The sequence below is a fragment of the Mirounga angustirostris genome, unplaced genomic scaffold (assembly GCF_029215605.1).
Source record: "Mirounga angustirostris isolate CCGP_5_RB_7025 unplaced genomic scaffold, mMirAng1.0.hap1 SCAF_7, whole genome shotgun sequence".
NCBI classification, from domain to species: Eukaryota; Metazoa; Chordata; class Mammalia; order Carnivora; family Phocidae; genus Mirounga; species Mirounga angustirostris.
Window position 1 is genome coordinate 36328402 of NW_026991715.1, and position 18026 is coordinate 36346427.

The following is an 18026-nucleotide window of genomic DNA, read 5'->3' on the forward strand; positions in this document are numbered from 1 at the left end:
TGGATAGATGGGTGAGTGGGTAGATAGATGGGTGGGTAAAAAAGTACACACGATTTAAGCTGAGCTGGCTGTATTGTCTTTTGGGAATAATTTTATAACCAACAAAGCTGAGGCTTGGAGTTTGCTGGAATTGGCTTGAGCTGCGAGAAAAGTGACTGAAAAGAATTCTCACTCAGGTTCTCTACCACTTTAGTTACATGTCATTTTTCTGTGTAATCATCCTTATTATTGAGAAATGGGCAAGTATTTTTTTTATTAAAGTAGAATTGACATACAATATTATATAGTTTTAGGCATGCAATGTAGTAATTCAACAATTATATGCATTGCAAAATGCTCACCATAATAAGTATAATTACCATCTGTCACCATATGAAGTTACTATAATATTATTGACTCTATTCCAGGCAAGCATTTTTTCTTACAAATAAAAAACTAACGTTTAGAAACTTTTTTCTCAATAAACAGCTCTTAACTGGATCTTGCTTTAATTCTAAGGGAATTTTTTAAGGCAGAAAAACATGAGGTAGTATGCACAGTGCTTAAGTGTCCAGCCTCTGCAGCTAGATCACTGTGTTCAAATACTGGTCCATCCACTACCCACAGTGGTAGGTCCATAGTTTCTTTATCTGTAAAATGTAACTGACAACAGTACATACTTTCAGAGCGTGGCTGGGAGGATTCAGTGACACGTGTAAGAGCACAGCACATGAAACCAAGTAAGGACTCAAAAACCGGGAGGTGCCGCTCTTACAGGACTGAGGATTCTTCAGCCTGGCCCATCCAAATGCCTCCTAAAGCTTCTAGAAGAATCCTAGCCAAAGACGACAAAGGGCATGCACTTTGAGCTATTTTTCTGGTGGAAGAGGAGAAATTCTCTTGTTCCTGCACTCCCTGACTCCAGAGCAGGCGTGGAAGCGGTCACAGACACACCACACATCCAGCTTCCATCAGATTCTGACCATACCCCTGCTCCCACTGCCCTGTGCTGGGCTAGTTCAAGGCCACGTGACCAGCCACAAACAGACCCGGGTGGCAGGGTCACAAGGTACCCCACACAGTATGACTGTAATTTCTCTTTGTTTGTCTGTAATCTGGGCTTTCTCACAAGACCTTGGCTGTTAAGTGGCTGAAAACAGCTCAGTCTTGTCCAGTATAAGAATTTAAACAGTCCTGTTAAGTAACACTCTGCCCCCGAGATCCCCCGTCTCTGGCACCTGCTCCTTTCGGAAGTATCATCTCGCGATAAGGGGAGTGAGGGTCACTCAGTCTCTCACCAGAAGAGCCGAGACCCTCATTCACAGGCCTCTGGGGCCCAGGGTCTCAGCGTGGAGTGCTTCACCTGCCCTGTCACTGCCCCGTCAGGCTCAAGTTGAGGTCCTGGTCTCTCTCGGTGCAGTCAGGGCGGCTCATTGGATGACCAGCTCCTGCTGGCCGTGGGCTCCTTGCCTCCCCGCCCAGGAGGTCTCCCCTTAGCCCCACAGCAGGCTCACCGCCCCCGTCCAGTGGCCTCTGGCTGTCATCTCAGCATCTTCATCATGCAGGGAGAGCAGGAGATCCAGAGTACGAATTACGCCCACTTGCACTGGATCACACCCGTCCACACTCTCAACCCTCTGGGCCTCCCCGTATCCCAGGCCAGCCATGCTGCCCCCAGCTCATCTGGATGTTTCCATGGCCAAACCACCTGCACCCATGCATGCGTACACACACACACACACACACACACACACCTTTTTTTTCCACCTCCATCTTCAGGTGCTCCCACGGCAGATGGGCATCCCCCTACACCGTAGTGGAAGCACCAGTCCATATGCCTAGACTTGCTGTATTAAATGGGAGCTCGAGCGGTTCTGCAAGCCTTCTCTCCACAAATCTGGCAGTGGAGCTGCCTAATCCTCTGTAGTCTGTGTTCTATTTTCCTTCTCTGGCTCTGTGACAGGCCCCCTGACCCAGCCTCTGGGGAAGGAGACTCCAAATGGAGGACGGTTTAAAGGCAGCAGGATGGCGTGGGAGGGATCAAAACACATGGCTTCGTAGTTGCCAAACATTCTCCCTTTTGCACCCATGCCTCTTCCAGGCCTACCCCAGCTGAAGGCGCCCATGTCTTCCAAGACACTTTTCTTTGCTTCATTCTTACCTGTGTTCATTGAGCAACGGTCATTAAGCACCTGACATACAGGCATTGGGCTGAGATCCAAGTGAGTAGGTGCCTCACAGCTGCGATATGAATACAGTAGAACACCTTGAACAACATGGGGTTGAACTGCGCGGGTCCACTTATACGTGGATTTTTCCACATATATTTCTCTTCCTTATGGTTTTCTTTTTTTTATTATGTTATGTTAATCACCATACATTACATCATTAGTTTTTTATGATTTTCTTAATAACATTTTCTTTTCTCTAGTTTAGTGAATTGTGATTATACAGTCTATAATATATAAAATATGTGTGGACTGTTTGTCTTATCATTTATGCTTCTAACCAACAGTATGCTATTAGTAGTTAAGTTTTTGGGGAATCAAAAGTTATACATGGATCTTGGACTGCATGGGAGGCCAGCCCCCCCCACCCCCATGTTGTTCAAGTGTCAACTCTATTCTCATCATGTGAAAAGATGCTCAGCATCATTAGCCATGAGGGAAATGCAGATCAAAACCACAGTGAGATACTATTTCACATCCACTAGGATAGCTATCATCAAAAGATGGATACTAACAAGTGTTGGCAAGGATATGGGGAATCGGAGCCCTCATACATTGCTGATGGAAATGTAAAATCAGTATAGCCACTTTGGAAAACAGTTTGGCAGTTCCTCAAATGGCTAATCCAGAGAGTTACCGTATGAGCCTACAATCCCACTGCTAGGGATACACCCAAGAGAAATGAAAACACGTTCATGCAAAAACATGTACACGAATGTTCAGAGCAGCATTATTCAAAATAGCCAAAAAGTGGAAACAACCCAAATGCCCATAATGTAAATTTTATCTCAAGAAAGCTGTGAAAAGATGTGCTCATCTCATTCGCCAACTGAATCCCTCTTTCCCAGTTCCTTAGGTATCCTAGGACAAATATGAGTTAAACTTCCAGTCATTTCAGGACTTTCTCCAACACACTTATTAGAGTCTGATATTAGGTAGCTAGACACCTATTTAATGATCTTTTTTTTTTTTTAAGATTTTATTTATTTGAGAGAGAGAGAGAATGAGAATGAGAGACAGAGAGCACGAGAGGGAAGAGGGCAGAGGGGGAAGCAGACCCCCCACTGAGCAGGGAGCCCGAAGTGGGACTCAATCCCGGGACTCCAGGATCATGACCTGAGCCGAAGGCAGTCGCCTAACCAACTGAGCCACCCAGGCGCCCTATTTAATGATCTTTAAACAGTTATTTTCCATTAGAAGGTAAGCTCCAAGAGAGCAGGGACTTGTGTTTTGTTCATTGTTATATCCACCATGCTTAACATAGGGCCTGGCACATGGTAGGGTCTCAATAAATAGTTGTTGAATGAACGGATGCCTTCATGGAGCTCACACACTAAATGGACACGGAAGGCCAGTGATGACTGCTAGTCATCATTCACTCAGTGTGTATTTACTGCAGCCTCGTGGTGTGTGGAGTGAATGAATGAGGCAGACGTGTCTCTGTGCTGGGGGAACTTACAGCAAAGGAAACCTTTACCGAGAAGGTTTAGCACTTGGATGAAACACTGAAAACAAATAATATCTAATATTCACTAAAGATTTGCAAATATTGAAAGCAGAAATTCTGTTAAAGTTCCCCTTACTGGGGCTCTGTGGGAAGTTGGGCTGAGTTGAGATAGTTATGCAAAGAAAAAGATTCTGAAGGATAGAGGATGAGTGAGTAGAATGTCAATCCAGAAAAAAAGAAAAAGGGTGTTTGCCAATGATTTTGCTGGTTCCAAGGAGGCAATTCCAAGCTGTGATTTTAAGTTTTTGTTGAGGTGGGGGAGTAATATCGGGAAAGGGGAAAGTGCCAAGAACCATCCTCCATGTCCACTGTTGAGAAGTCTTCAAGAAGAGATAGGAAGGGAAAGAGTGACTCAGTGGCTGGGAGGGGAGGGAACAAGGGTGTTTTAAAGAGATGGGGAAGATTTCATTATAGTATAACTGCCTTCTTCACAATGGAAAATTATGGGAAGGACAGCCAAGAGGTCAAGAGAGAGGGCAACAAGATATATGATGATGACACAGTTGGGAAACCAAGAGGCCGGCTTGTAGATACACAGCCCACAGGGTGATGGAGGTCTTGGAGTTGAAAATGAAAGTAAGAAAACTTGTCTAGTTGACTTCTCTCACACCTACAACCTCCTCATTCCACCTCTCTTTTGCCCCATGTTTTCATTTTAATATGCAGGGTTTCTAGAAAACCTATAATGGGAAGGAGATGTGAAACAAGGCTAGGAACTGATTAGGACATGACCATGGCTCTTGCACAAGGCAGGGCAGGGTCAGAGACTTAAGATACTTGGAGAAATGGGAGGAGACAAGGAAGATGTGGGCAGAATAAGGTTCAGGGTCAAGGATGACACTACAGAATCTAGCGCAGATTGCTCACTAGAGTTTGGGGAAAAGGGAAAGATGGGCCAGAGAAAGACCCCAGACTGAGGAAGCTTATGAGCTAGTAAATGAATGAGTAGATCTTGGAGGATCTTCCTAAAGGGGTTGGCCAACTTTGCAACTAGAGGACACACTCCCAGAGCCCAGGGGAGCTTGAGAGTTGGAGTGAGCCCAGGCACAGATGACCCTGTGAAGAGGAACGAGGCGAGATTTATTTTTTCTTGAGGCCAGGCACCTCCATCGTGTTTTTGGTTTGCCCAGCTGTCCACCCACCAGAAAGAACAGATGACAAAGATGGCCCATCTCCGTCAGAGGCAGTCTTGCCTCCTGGTTAAGGGCAGGCATTTTAGCCCAGGAAGCCACTGAGGCTCTGTGGCTCCCTGGTTCTGTGTCACTGACCACGCGCTCAGGCCTCGCTGCACTAAGGCCTATGTCCTCACCTGTAAAAGCAGGAGTGATAAGCAATGGCTGTGGTTGGGATGAAATGGGATAGTAGAGGCACAGCTCCTAGCACAGTATGGCACTTAAAACACTTCCCAAGCCTTGGGGGCAGTTTTCTTTGGGTATTTTCACATCTCTAGAATCAGGAAGTACAGCATTTTTTTCATGGTGGTATGTAAAATGATGGTGTACCTTTCAATTTATGGTGTCTTAAGTTTAATAAAATATGGAAGTAGGTAGACATCTAGTAAGAGGCAGTTGGGGTGTTTTTGGTTATTCTACCTGTGCTAGATTCATGGCTCCGTCAATGTCTACAGGTTTCATTCTTGACTTTAGGTGGGTTGAGCCTTTTCCCTGGGGACAGGAGCCTGGCCCCTGGAGTCAGCCCCACTGAGGGCAAGTCTTGACTTGACTGCTGCTCACCATGAGACTGGGGCTAGGCACCATCACCTCTCTGACCCTCAGTTCTCCCTCTCCTCTATAAGGGGGTAACAATATTACCTACCCTCCTAGGGTTTTGTGAGGATAAAATGGCATAGAGTTCTGTAAAGGGCTTAGCACAGTGCTACATTGCATACACATTGAATAATGATGATGATGAGACTAATAATTAAATAATAGCATTACCATATATAACCAGATTACATTTTCTAAAAAGTGTTACTATTATTATTCCTGAACTACCTGGGGAGCCCCGCCGCAAAACATCCAACTGGGACTCTCAGCGGGAAGGGATCTCAGAACCCAAATTGGCGCTCCTGTTCTGTGCTGATGTGTATCTAGGACTGCGGCCTCACCTTGCATGCTCTCCCCCAGCTGCCATCCTCCTTCTTGAGCCACCTTTCCATCTCCCCAGCACTCCCCTCCTCAGGACTTTGGCCCCTTTGGACACATTACTTTAGGAACTTTTTGCCTTGGGAAGATGGCTGGCTCATCTCCCTTGGAAAAGACCACCACAAACCCCAGGGTTTCTCAAGCAATTAGTGACCCAAGAGCTCCCCACAACGAGCCTCCTCTCTGTCCCATCATCCTCCTGTCTCCTCTTGCACCCTTGGTCACTTCACCCAGCGGTCTGCCTCTGTCCTTGCTGGAATTCCCTCAATATGCAGTGGCCTACATGTAAATGCATGTTTTTTTCAAACCCTCTGACCTCTACCTAATGAGTCTGGCTTATCAAAATCAGTCAGGATCTGTGTATCACATAAATAACTCACACACCAGAGCCTCCCTGTATCTTCAGATCTCCCTGGTGTTTCCCATCTGAAATTCTCCACAGTCTTGAGAGCATTGCACGTATTTCCTCTCCAAGTGGTATAAACAGGCTTTCCTCTGGGGAGGCTGCAGAGGCTCCCGGGCAGATAGGCTCTACCAGCTCCTTTCTTTATCCCTGATATTTCTCCTCACTTCATGAGGACCCAAGCTAGAACTAATGACTTTTCTCCAGGTTGGCTCTCTGGCAAGCCTTTCTCTTTTGAGGTGAGACCCCACCCCCACCCCCACCCCCCGCAATCTACCTTGTTCTGCCATTAATAGCTGACCTGCCTCGTTGCATTGATCCCGGGATCAGGAAAACCCAGATTTTTATGTACACCTTTGCCAACAGAATTGCAGTGTTGCACGAGCCACTCCAGCATGGCATTTGATGAAAGTTCTCTAACAACGCTGGTTTCCCCTCAAGGTCTGGTTATCACAGAGTTGGATCTGGAGCAGCATCATGGGCCCTCCAGATGCCCCTTGGGGCAGCTGTGGAATTAGGACTTTTCACTGGGTTTGCGACACAACAGAATGACTCTCATGGTCTAAGGAGCGTGCCAAAAAAGGCCTAGCCTCTCAGAACTTGTCTCAGCTCACTTAAAAATCTTAAGGACGACTCTGAAAAACAAACTGAGGGTTCTAGAGGGGAGGGGGGTGGGAGGATGGGTTAGCCTGGCGATGGGTATTAAAGAGGGCACGTTCTGCATGGAGCACTGGGTGTTATACGCAAACAAGGAATCATGGAACACTACACCAAAAACTAATGATGTAATGTATGGGGATTAACATAAGAATAAAAAAAAAGAAAAAAAAAGGAAGATGTGGTCCATATATACAATGGAATATTACTCAGCCATCAGAAGGGATGAATACCCAACTTTTGCATCAACATGGATGCGACTAGAGGAGATTATGCTAAGTGAAATAAGTCAAGCAGAGAAAGTCAATCATATGGTTTCACTTATTTGTAGAACATAAGGAATAGCATGGAGGACATTAGGAGAAGGAAGGGAAAAATGAAAGGGGGGGAAATCAGAGGGAGAGACAAACCATGAGAGACTATGGACTCTGAGAAACAAACTGAGGGTTGCTGGAGTGGGGGGTGGGGTGGGAGGGATGGGGTGACTGGGTGATAGACACTGGGGAGGGTATGTGCTCTGGTAAGCGCTGTGAATTGTGCAAGGCTGTTGAATCTCAGATCTGTACCTCTGAAACAAATAATGCAATATATGTTAAGAAAAAAAAAAGAAGAAGAAGGTAGCAGGAGGGGAAGAATGAAGCGGGGGAAATCGGAGGGGTAGACGAACCATGAGAGACGATGGACTCTGAAAAACAAACAGGGTTCCAGAGGGGAGGGCGGTGAGAGGATGGGTTAGCCTGGTGGTGGGTATTGAGGAGGGCACATTCTGCATGGAGCACTGGGTGTTGTGCACAAACAATGAATCATGGAACACTTCATCTAAAACTAATGATGTCATGTATGGGAATTAACATAAGAATAAAAAAAGTGACAGAAAAAACAAATCTTAAGGACATAGTGCGGTGTGCTGGCGGGGTTGGGGCATAGGGTTTCACACAATGCAGCGGTACTGGGGCACCCTTGAATCAGAGACTGACTGGAAGGCACAGTGTGTTAGACAAGACTCCCAACATTTACCTATTTATCTGTCTGTCCATCTGTATACCCTCAGACATGTTTCCCTACCCCCCCTCCCAATGTGGCATTTAAGCCAGGCTATGGAAGACAAAGTGGCATTATAAAGATGTCTAGACTACAGCAAGATGAGCCAAACTCTAGCCAGGGGAAGAAATAAAGCAAAGAAAGGCCACCCACCTTGTAGTTCCTCCCCAGCTAAGGGGCAGAGGCAATGGAAAGAAAGGAGTGGGCTTTCTCCCACTCCCAAATGTCCACACTACAGAGGTCTTCTCTTGGGGGGATTTGAAGACTGAGTGCCTCGTGTGGTCAGGTTTTGGGAGCTGGGGCCACATTGGTCCAGGCTCTCCAGGGCTACGCTCCCTGTTCATGCCCACAAAGGATGGAGGAAGCACGCTGGCTGGCCCACGGGTGGCTGCCTGTGGGCGACCAGCTTTTCCCCTTTCCCACCCTTCCCATCCTGGCTCTCCCCTCTGGCCCCGCTCCCATGGGCTAGGATGCCACAGAGGTCCTGCCTGCCTGCCCTTATTCACAAAGGCAGGTCTGTCTGGAGCGGAGCAGCGCAGGCCCTCAGGGGGGAGGGCCTGGGCTCCACACCTCTCCCCTTAAGGAAACAGACGGGTCCAGTCCAGTGAGTTGGGGAGAGGCTGGTGCCCTTGTTAAACATCTCCTCACAGGCTCAGGCAGAGACCCGGTGACTGCGTGAGAGGAAAGTGCTCTGCTCTGGGCACCCGGTGCAGCAGGGCTGTGCGAGAGGGGTGTGTCACCACCCAAATCAAACTAGATTAAACCAAGTGGGATGCAACTAGCTGCTATCCAGTCCTTTGCCCTCCATCAGTCAAAACAGCTTTCCTCTGAAAATCTCCTCTATTTCCTAGTTAATATGCCAAAGAGAAGACATGGCCACTAGCCATTCTGCATTTGTCATCTCTCAGAGACTATGATTTACAGCATGACCTTGAGCTTCACTGCTCTGGAGGTCACTGTCCCCATGCACTTAGTTGAGCCACCCTTAGTAAGTGTAAAGGACCTAACAAAACACAGTAAAGGAATAAAGGTGGGGTCGTGGTCAAAGGCATGGGCTCTGCAGTCAGGATTCCTGGATTTAAGCCCAGAAAGTCAGCTTACCTGCACGAGGAGACCAGGGATGGTGCCCGCCCCACGTGCTCGTTTTAAGGATGCAACGAGGTAACACGAGTGAAGCACAGGGCTCCCGGCCCAGGGAAAGCATCTCAGAGTTCTAGCTATGATTTTTGCTGTTAGGGTTATTCAGAATGAATAAGACCAACTCCCTGGGCTTGATGGAGGGTGAGAAGTGAAATCGTGCATGAGACAGACCGTGGTAAGCAGCAGGATGGGAGTGTGAGAGCCCTCGGAAGACAGGGTCCTGGGGGACGTGGCAGAAGCTGTGGCCGCTCAGCCATAAGGACAGACAGGCTTCACGCATGTGGATGTGGGATCAGGGGATGGCTTCACCAGGGGCCCAGGCATGGGATGTAGAGGTGGTCTCCCCGCAGAGGGGTGGGTGCTGCTGGGCAGGGGGATGTGCAGGTGCCTAGGGTCACCTCACACTCGTTCAGAGTCAGGTCATAGAGGACCTCAGTGCCATTCTGAAGAGTTTCGACTTTTATCTGTAAGCACTGGGGAGCCAGTGGAAATTTTTGAGAAGGGAATTTGGAAGATGCTTCTGGTAACATTTTGTGGGAAAATTTTGGTGGTGGGAGAGGGCAGGGCAGAGGCAGAGCCAAGGCCAAGGGGCACAGTGCTCTGTGTTTCCATCCCCGAAAAATTCATCAGTCTTCAAGTCCTTTCTTTAATGCTCATCTTCTTCACTGGAGTGCACGCTGGTCAAGGGCAGGGGCCTCGTGCTTCCTCTGCACTTTCATATCCTCAACACGGTCCCCGGTGCTCCATCAGTAGTTGTTGAATGGAAATAAGAGGTCCTAAACTAGAGCCATGAGAGTAGAAGGGGGATGATGGGTCCAAACCACCAGGGGGGGGATATGAGGATTTGGCCAATGACCGGAACTCAACATAGGAATCATCAGATAACTCAGGGTGTGGGTGTGCAGGACAGAGACAGGAATAGAGAGGCTGTTCACCGACAGGGTGGACATAACCAAGAATCCCACTCTACAGAGTAGAGGGGGGCTCCCTAGGGCATGTGCTGCATCTAAAACGAGTCACCCATCCCTACGGAGCTGAGGGTGGGGCCGGCTGTGGAGGTAGGGCTCTGCAGAGAGGTCAGAGTTGGAAGCAGGTGCAGGAGAGTCGGAGCAGAGGGGAGAGGTGGGATCTTCAAGGGAGATCAACCTGGAATCTGAGTAGAGAAGTGAACAGAGGGGGCTACCCTGGGGGGTGCCCCACGTTCTCAGATCCACAATATGTGACAGTTCTCTCAGAGAAGCCACGGGACACAGGCCCAAGGCACACGGTCATAGCATTCAAGGCGAAAGCTGGCACTGGTCCGTACTGTGCAAAACTCCAGAGGTTCAACAGGTGGAAAATGGCAGACAGAGCTGTAGGATCAGTCTCCCGCCTCCAAGTTCTGTTGTTCTGATCACTTCTTACGCTGTCACTGAGGTCCTTCTTCTGGAGGAGGATCTGCATGCGTCATTGCTTCCATTATCAGAAACCTTCCATTGCTTCCCACTTCCTAGACAGTCAGGCCCAAAGCCCGTGGCAAAGCATTTCAGTGACCCCACATGTGGTCTGAAAAGCACCTCCTTCTCCTACATCCTTCCCCATCTCATCAGGCTGCGGTGCTCCCTCTCCTTGTTGCACACCAGGGACTCTCAAGCCTTCATGGTTGGTGTAGACTCTTCCCTTAGCCTGGAAGGCCCTTCCCCTCTGATGGCTGCTAATTAGAACTCTTCTCATCCTTCAAGGCCTCTATCGAATGCTACCTCTATTGCAAAGCCTTCCATGATATCTCCGGTAAGTAGGGCCCTTCCTTCCTTCCAGGACCCATGGAGTGCTTCGCCTAGCCATTATTTCATTCTTTCTAGGATTCCATCGACCTGATGGCTTGTCTCTCCCCTCCGCTAGCTTATGTTATGAGAGGAAAGGACACATGCTGTCTTTGAATCGCCCACAGCACGAGCTCTCATGCATGGAAGGCAGTCCACCAACACCCGCAAAGCCTATGAAGAGAGAAGTACCCCAGAGCAGGGGTTGATGACAGCTCCACCACTTCCTGTTAGTTTTTTGGAAATTATGGGGTGCCTCATAGTTATTTGGCTTTAGGGGTTCACTCTGTAATTAATATATTGGCCCAGCGGGGGGTTGTCTTACAACCACATGTGTTACCCATGCTCTCTAGAGCCATTTTGATATGGAGGATACACTCTTACACCTACACTAAGATTTTGCCGAGCATTGCCTGGAGTTAGACGAAAATGGAAAAGCTTGGCCTGGCCCATCAGAAGTGCTTTATCATTATGTGTCCTCCCTGATGGCAGTTTAGAGAAAAACCTAGACAGTTCCACCAGGATCATAAACATATTTCAAGAGCCATGAATTAGGAGGATAAAGTTTCCCAAACACCCAATTTACAAACTCAAAAAGCATCTGTTCATTCAATCATCTATCATCTTCTTCTGCCCCTCTGACAGTATTTGGATGTAATGAATATCCTGATTTATTTCTCAACAGCTTGCTGTCTGTAAGGAAAACATACATTCAAGAAATATATTCAGCAAGGCTCAGTGAGCACCTACTACATGCCAACAGTGTGTCTGGGTTAACAATGTACAGTATACGAGTCAGGGTAGTTCTTTCTGTGGTCTGTGTTTTAGGGGTTAGACATTTTCTGTTTTGTTATATAAAACTGAGAGCAGTTGAGGATTGCTGTAGACAATCCTGCTTTTTTTTTTGCCTGCTTTGTTTTTATTTTAGGATAGACATTTATAAAACACAGCTGGCTAAATGCTAACTGCAGCTGTGAACAACAGAATTTAAATATATCTCTAATCCAACAAACCTGGTTCTTGGCAAGGAAGGGGGGAAAGTTAATTTTTTTTTTTTAAGATTTTATTTATTTATTTGACAGAGAGAGAGCGAGAGGGAACACAAGCAGGGGGAGAGGGAGAGGGAGAAGCAGGCTTCCCGCGGAGCAGGGAGCCCGATGCAGGGCTCGATTCCAGGACCCTGGGACCGTGGCTTGAGCCAAAGGCAGAAGGCAGACGCTTAACGACTGAGCCACCCAGGCGCCCCAAGTTAATTGTTTTTTAATTTAGTCTTACACACACACACACAAAGAGTAAAAGGGTAATATAGCCAGAGGGTATGTTGAGTGATTTTTTTCTTTTTTTTTTTTTTTAGCTCATTTTACTTGGATCCTGCACTGTAGGTTGGGCGGGAGTTTTCCAAAGCACTGAACCTGTGAGAAAAGTCTTCGTCTATTCTCATAATGATAGAAACCATCATTTTTTGAGCATTCATTCTAGGCTGGGCAGTTGCTTGAGAGCTTTGCCTGATTTACCTCATTGCATCCTCTGGGGTATATGCCATTTACACATGAAGAAACTAAGGCTCAGAAAAATGAACTTGCCTGGAGTCAGGCTGCTGGTGAGGGTAGGATTGGGAACAGACAGCCAGCTGCCTGACTTCAGGGCCCACATTGTAGCCACAACTGGAATTTTTCTTAACCTACCTGCATTGCAACACAGTGGCACCAGAAACATACTTGAGAGGTGAGTAATGACAAGACTGGGAAAGTGGAGAGTATTGTCAATGACATACCCTCCGCTTTGATTCTGAAGGACAGATGCCAGAAATATGCTAGCTGGCCTACCCAAAAGAACCCCCTAGGTAAGTGTCTTTCTCACTTTTGTATTTCAATACATAGTCATTTTCTCTTTAATAGTAATATCGATTGCATAAATGTTTTTTAGAAGGAAGTTCAATAAAGCATTATTGATATTAGTACTACAAACTGAATATCCAGTAAGAGAGGGCTCATTAAATAAATTCTAGGGCTACGCACTGCCACTGTGAAGAATTCTCTTTTAAAAGAATATAAAATGGGGTGCCTGGGTGGCTCAGTCAGTTAAGGGTCTGCCTTCGGCGCAGGTCATGATCTCAGAGTCCTGGGATGGAGCCCCCATCAGGCTCCCTGCTCAGCGGGTGTCTGCTTCTCCCTCTCCCTCTTCTGTTCCCCCTGCTTGTGCTCTCTCTCTCTCTCTCAAATAAAAAAAAAAAAAAACCTTCAAAAAATAAAAGAATATAAAATGGAATGGAGAATGCCCATGATATATCACTAAGTGAAAAAGTAAAAGTCCATAAATACTGTATGATCCCATTTTTGTTTTATACACACATACTATCTATATGCATAGATAGACAGGTAGGAGATAGAAATGGACAGACAGAAACACAGGAAAAGGACTAGAAAGATATCAATATCACCAATATTTTAATATGATTATCTCCAGATAATGGGTAGATTTTTTTTCTGGTATTGCCTACATTTCCTATAATGAAATATATTAATGATGTAAAGATAATTTTTAAGTAACACATACTCATTAACCCAACAATTTCAGTAAATAGATAGTTTTTGAGTATCCACTATGTACCAGGCTCTATGTATTCCAAACACTAGAAAATAAAATAAAACCAAAAAAGAAAATTTACTGATATCCCTGTTCCACTCACATTTTGGATGATCTCCTTCAGTGTAGTTTTTAAAACAGAGTCATCACAGAGCAGGCAGCCCCGAGCCCTGGTCGTTAGGAGTTCGTTCAGCCAGTCCGGGCCAACCAGCCCCGAGCCCTGACTCTGCCCCTTGCACCAGCAGACGTCACTGCCCCCTAAGCCTTCGCGCCATTACCAGTGAGCAGGACTAAAAGTGGTACCTGCCTCATGGGTCTCTTGGAGGATTCAGTGAGTTACAAGTAAAGTGCCTTGAGGTACACAACAAGTCATGTTGTTGTTATTATTACTGCATGTAGAACGGATACATTGCTATTCCACTTTGTTTTCCTTCTCCTTGCTTCCAAAGAGTATAAACAGTTGTGTTTCTCTTGGACAGCAGAGACCACTGTTCGGGTCCTTTGGGCATATAAAGTCATCTTTGGATTTTGTGTGTAGGTGGGATCACCCAGTCAAAGCCATTTGGTCTCATATCCAAGCCAAAGCTGTAAAGGACAGAGAGAGCCTCCATGGTGTAAAGGAGAATGTATATGCCTTTCAGAAAACCATGGGAGCCAATGTTGGACAAGGATCTTACTTAATTGGGTTTGGAAACCTAATAAATCTGGCTAGTTATAGGCAATAGGACATCTAAACTTTCATGGCTTATTCTGACCACCTCGACTTTGGGGCTTGGTGTTCTATTCTGTCTTCTGAATGTGGGACACTTAGGACTCTGGAAGGAGAACGTCCAGTGGCAGGCTAATTCTTGGAAGGGCCTGCCTATTTCTAGCTGTGGCACTGCCTGGCTCCAGCCTAGCCACCATCATTTCCTTTCTGCACGATTCTGAGGCCTCCTAACTCATGCCCTGCCTTCCCTCCTGCCCCTCTTAGGGTCTGTTCTCCATTCACAACCCGATAAGCGTCTTAAAATGTCAAGTATTGGGGCACCTGGGTGGCTCAGTCGGTTGGGCCGCTGCCTTCGGCTCAGGTCATGATCCCAGGGTCCTGGAATCGAGCCCCACAGTGGGCTCCCTGCTCAGCGGGGAGCCTGCTTCTCCCTCTGCCTCTGCCTGCCTCTCTGCCTACTTGTTCTCTCTCTCTGTCAAATAAATAAATAAAATCTTTTAAAAAAAAAAAAGGCAAGTATTGCATGTCACCTCCTAATTCTAATCCCCACTGGCTTTCCACTGCCCTCAGACAAAAGCCCTAACTTTCAACATGACTCCACATCCCTGCATGATCTGTTCTTTGCACACTTCTCCATTTTGAGCACGTCTCCCCATTACCCACGGTGCTTGAAATATCCTGGCCTTCTGTTGGAATTCTAGAACATACCAAGCACTTGCTCACCTCAGGACCTTACCCCCTAGTCTTCCTTCCACAAAGAATAGTCTTAGCCTTACTCTTTGCATGCATGACGCCCCTCATTCCTCTGGCTTTCTCTTCTGTGCCACCACCTTGGAGAGGCTTTCCCTGTCTACCTGATTTGTAACAGCTTCTCTTGTTCCAGTGCCTTTTTTGTCCCTTTTATAAAGTAGATCTGAACAAATTTCTACTTATTTCCAGTATTTACTTGGTGTGTGTGTACGTGCCTATCCCCAGTGTTCCCTACCCTGTTAGAAAGTAAGCTCCCCGAGGGCAGGGACTGTATCTTTCCCTTTGTTTTCATGTCCTCTGGCAGAGCTCCTCATAGAGAAGGTGCCCAATAAATATGAAAGGAAGGGAGGGAGGGAGGAAGGAAGGAAGTCTCCGAAAAGGGGGATGCTTTTCCAGGCAGCCCAGTTTCCCGGGAATGTGGGCAGTGTGTCCTGCTCAGCCTTAGCATTACTGTGCAAGTTTTAAAAATAAAACCCCTGGGTGGAGTGAGAAGCCTTTAAAGAGGATGGGGGAGAGATAATGAGAAACATGAGCGGCCAACGCAGGCCCAGCAGGATGTGGGACTGGCCAGGAAGAGAAAGGGACCTTGACTCCGGGGAAACACTGACTTTGGGGCTGTAATAGTCTGACGAATGTAGGACTCCTAATTAGTCACCAGAGGTCTTTCTCTTGATCTACAGTATAAAAAGACTTTAAAGTAGCCAATTCAGGCTCTGCTTCCATCCTACAATAAGACATGTTGAGAGCTCTTTTGAAGAGATGTTCTTTACAGTCGCTGAAACAGGGGGCTCCACACCCCACATCTGACTGCCGTTCCATCAGAAGAAGGAAAGGCCAGGAGGTAACAGAGGCGATGAAGCCTGCTTTGGCTCACCCTCCCCCTGACCTTCCCCAGGGCCCGTCCCAGCGTGGGATCCGAACCTCCCACCACAGTAGGGCCCCAGCCAGACATCCTAAGGTGTATCCGCCCTCCAAAGGCTTGGCTCAGTTCTGGGGCATCATAAGGCAGGGAGGGTCAGGTCAGCGGGTCACTAGAGACAACCCGGACATCGCCTTGGAAACGCTCTCCCCCCATGTGCGCTGCCTCCATTTGGATCCACCCTGAACCAGCTGCGTGTTAGGTCCTCGGGCCTCAGTGGGAGGTGGAGAGGCATCTGGGGAAGTTCAGAGTAGGTCAGGAAGGGGTCCCCCTCCTTTAAGGAAGACCATCGATCTTCAGGTCTTCGTGAGAAGTCTGACATCCCAGGGGAGCAGCGGGCTGAAGATCCATAATGTGGGCTTGGCTCCCGCACTGCCAGGATGGGCTGAGCTGAGTGTGGGGGCTGCCAGCATCCCCCCCTTCAGACCATGGCCTGGACCCCTTCCCGTAATCCATCTCTCTGTGCTGCTCCAGAAGCCAAGTGATGTGCTCACGGTCACCTGGTGCAAGCGAATACTGGCAAGCCTTTAACGCGCTGACCGCCGCTGGGGTTTTTCCATATCCACAGCTACGTGATGGTCAGAAAGGCCACAAAGGAAGGCGTGTAGAGAGAGGCAGCTGGAGCTCTACACACGGCACTTAACCTCCACCCCACTCTCTAGAGGCAGCTCTTGTAGAAGGAGGCCAGAGCATAAAAAGGACCAGTTCCTTACGCAAGGTCATGCAGGAGGGAGGGACGGAGCAGTGGACAGCCTGAATGCAAAAGCCGGGCCAGTCCAGCCTACACCAGCCTGCCGCTTTCATCCCAGCAGTCGGACTTCGGATGACTTAAGCTCAAAGTCCCGGACCGGGGCGCTAGAGCAGAATTTGTGAGGAGTCTGTGCCCTGAGGAACCTCATGCCCTTGGATGGGTGGGAATCCCAAAAGCTGTTTCGTGAACTGAGCAGAAGGAGCCTGCTGAAGCTGACTCCTTTGTTTGTTGGAAATGCCCACAGCCTACAAGTCCTGAACAAGTGGCCTGTGTCTGTTCCATGCTTCAACTCTTCAGGGGCTCTATGGCTTCCTTGGCTAGTTGTGGGTTCCTGACACGAGGATTTTAGAGTGCTGAGAAAGCACAGGGTGATTATTGTCCCTTGAAACAAACAAACAAAAAAACTGATGGAAGAAGAGCAGGACAGCAGGTGACGTTCATGTCCCAGGAACATTTTTTTAGATCAAATAAATTCTTACAAAGACTTCCAAAAAAGCCTTAGCCAGACTGCAGACTTGTCAGTAGCAATAATTACTATTTTATTGGGCAAATACTGTGCTGTGTGTTACACCCTAAAACATTTTTGGTGCTTTACACGGACTGTCTCACTAAAGCCTTAACCCAACCCTATGAGAGAGCAGCACCTAACATTGATAATGTAACGCAGAATGGACTTCGCCTCTATTACCGCCCATACTCCCGGAAGCAACCCCAGGAAACAGGTGCCCCTGTTCTGTTTTACAGAAGTGGAGAAGTTGGCCAGGGCCATGCATCTGTTGAGAGTCAGAGCCAGAATTCAAAGCCAGCCTTACCCTAGAGTCCATGCCCTTGACCGTTTTGCTCCCCTACCATTAGGCACCACAGACTGTCACTCTGAACTCATGAAAGGGTAATGAGAGCAGTGGGGCAGAATCGGAACAGTGAGATGAATCTTGGGCTTCTCTGCTTACTCTCTTTCCAAGGCACTTGGAACTCTGCTTCCAGAGCCCTCCACAAAGGCATCCAGGACCAGCCGGGGAGAATGGAGCAAGTTTTTTGTGGCCACCTGAGCAAAGATTTTGTGCTTGCTCCTATAACTGAAATTCCTTATCACTAAATGCCGAGAAACCTGGGCCGACCTAGCCCATGACTCTGAACTGGGGGAATGTTCTCTGGGCTGCAGACTTGCTCTGTGTGGGCTCCAGGGAGTGACTGGAGCCTTCACCTCAGCTCTCCCCCTGTTGCCATTTCTGAACTCTGACAGAGATCCTGAGGAAGGACAAGGAGAGTCTCATTTTTAGAGGTTCTTTATGTCCCCAGAGGTACTGGTCCAGCACTTTGCACACATTGATTAATCAATGCAAACTGCTTCTGTTCCCATCCGACTGATAGCGGGCGAAGGCAGAGATGCTCTGTTCCAGCTGCCTCCAT

At 47.7% G+C, this 18026-nt stretch overlaps 1 protein-coding gene across 6 annotated transcripts in view; it reads right to left on the reverse strand.

Moving 5' to 3' along the window:
* FGF1 (fibroblast growth factor 1) overlaps positions 1 to 18026 on the reverse strand; it is a 117481-nt gene that overhangs the window by 83134 nt on the left and 16321 nt on the right. The window contains exon 1 of one of the 6 annotated variants that reach the window (XM_045894444.3): positions 1734 to 1981. The exons of the other annotated variants lie outside the window; for them this stretch is intronic. The gene's annotated coding sequence lies outside the window, so the exon portion shown is untranslated. Of the gene's footprint in view, positions 1 to 1733; positions 1982 to 18026 lie in introns of those variants that run through there. 6 annotated transcript variants of the gene reach the window in all.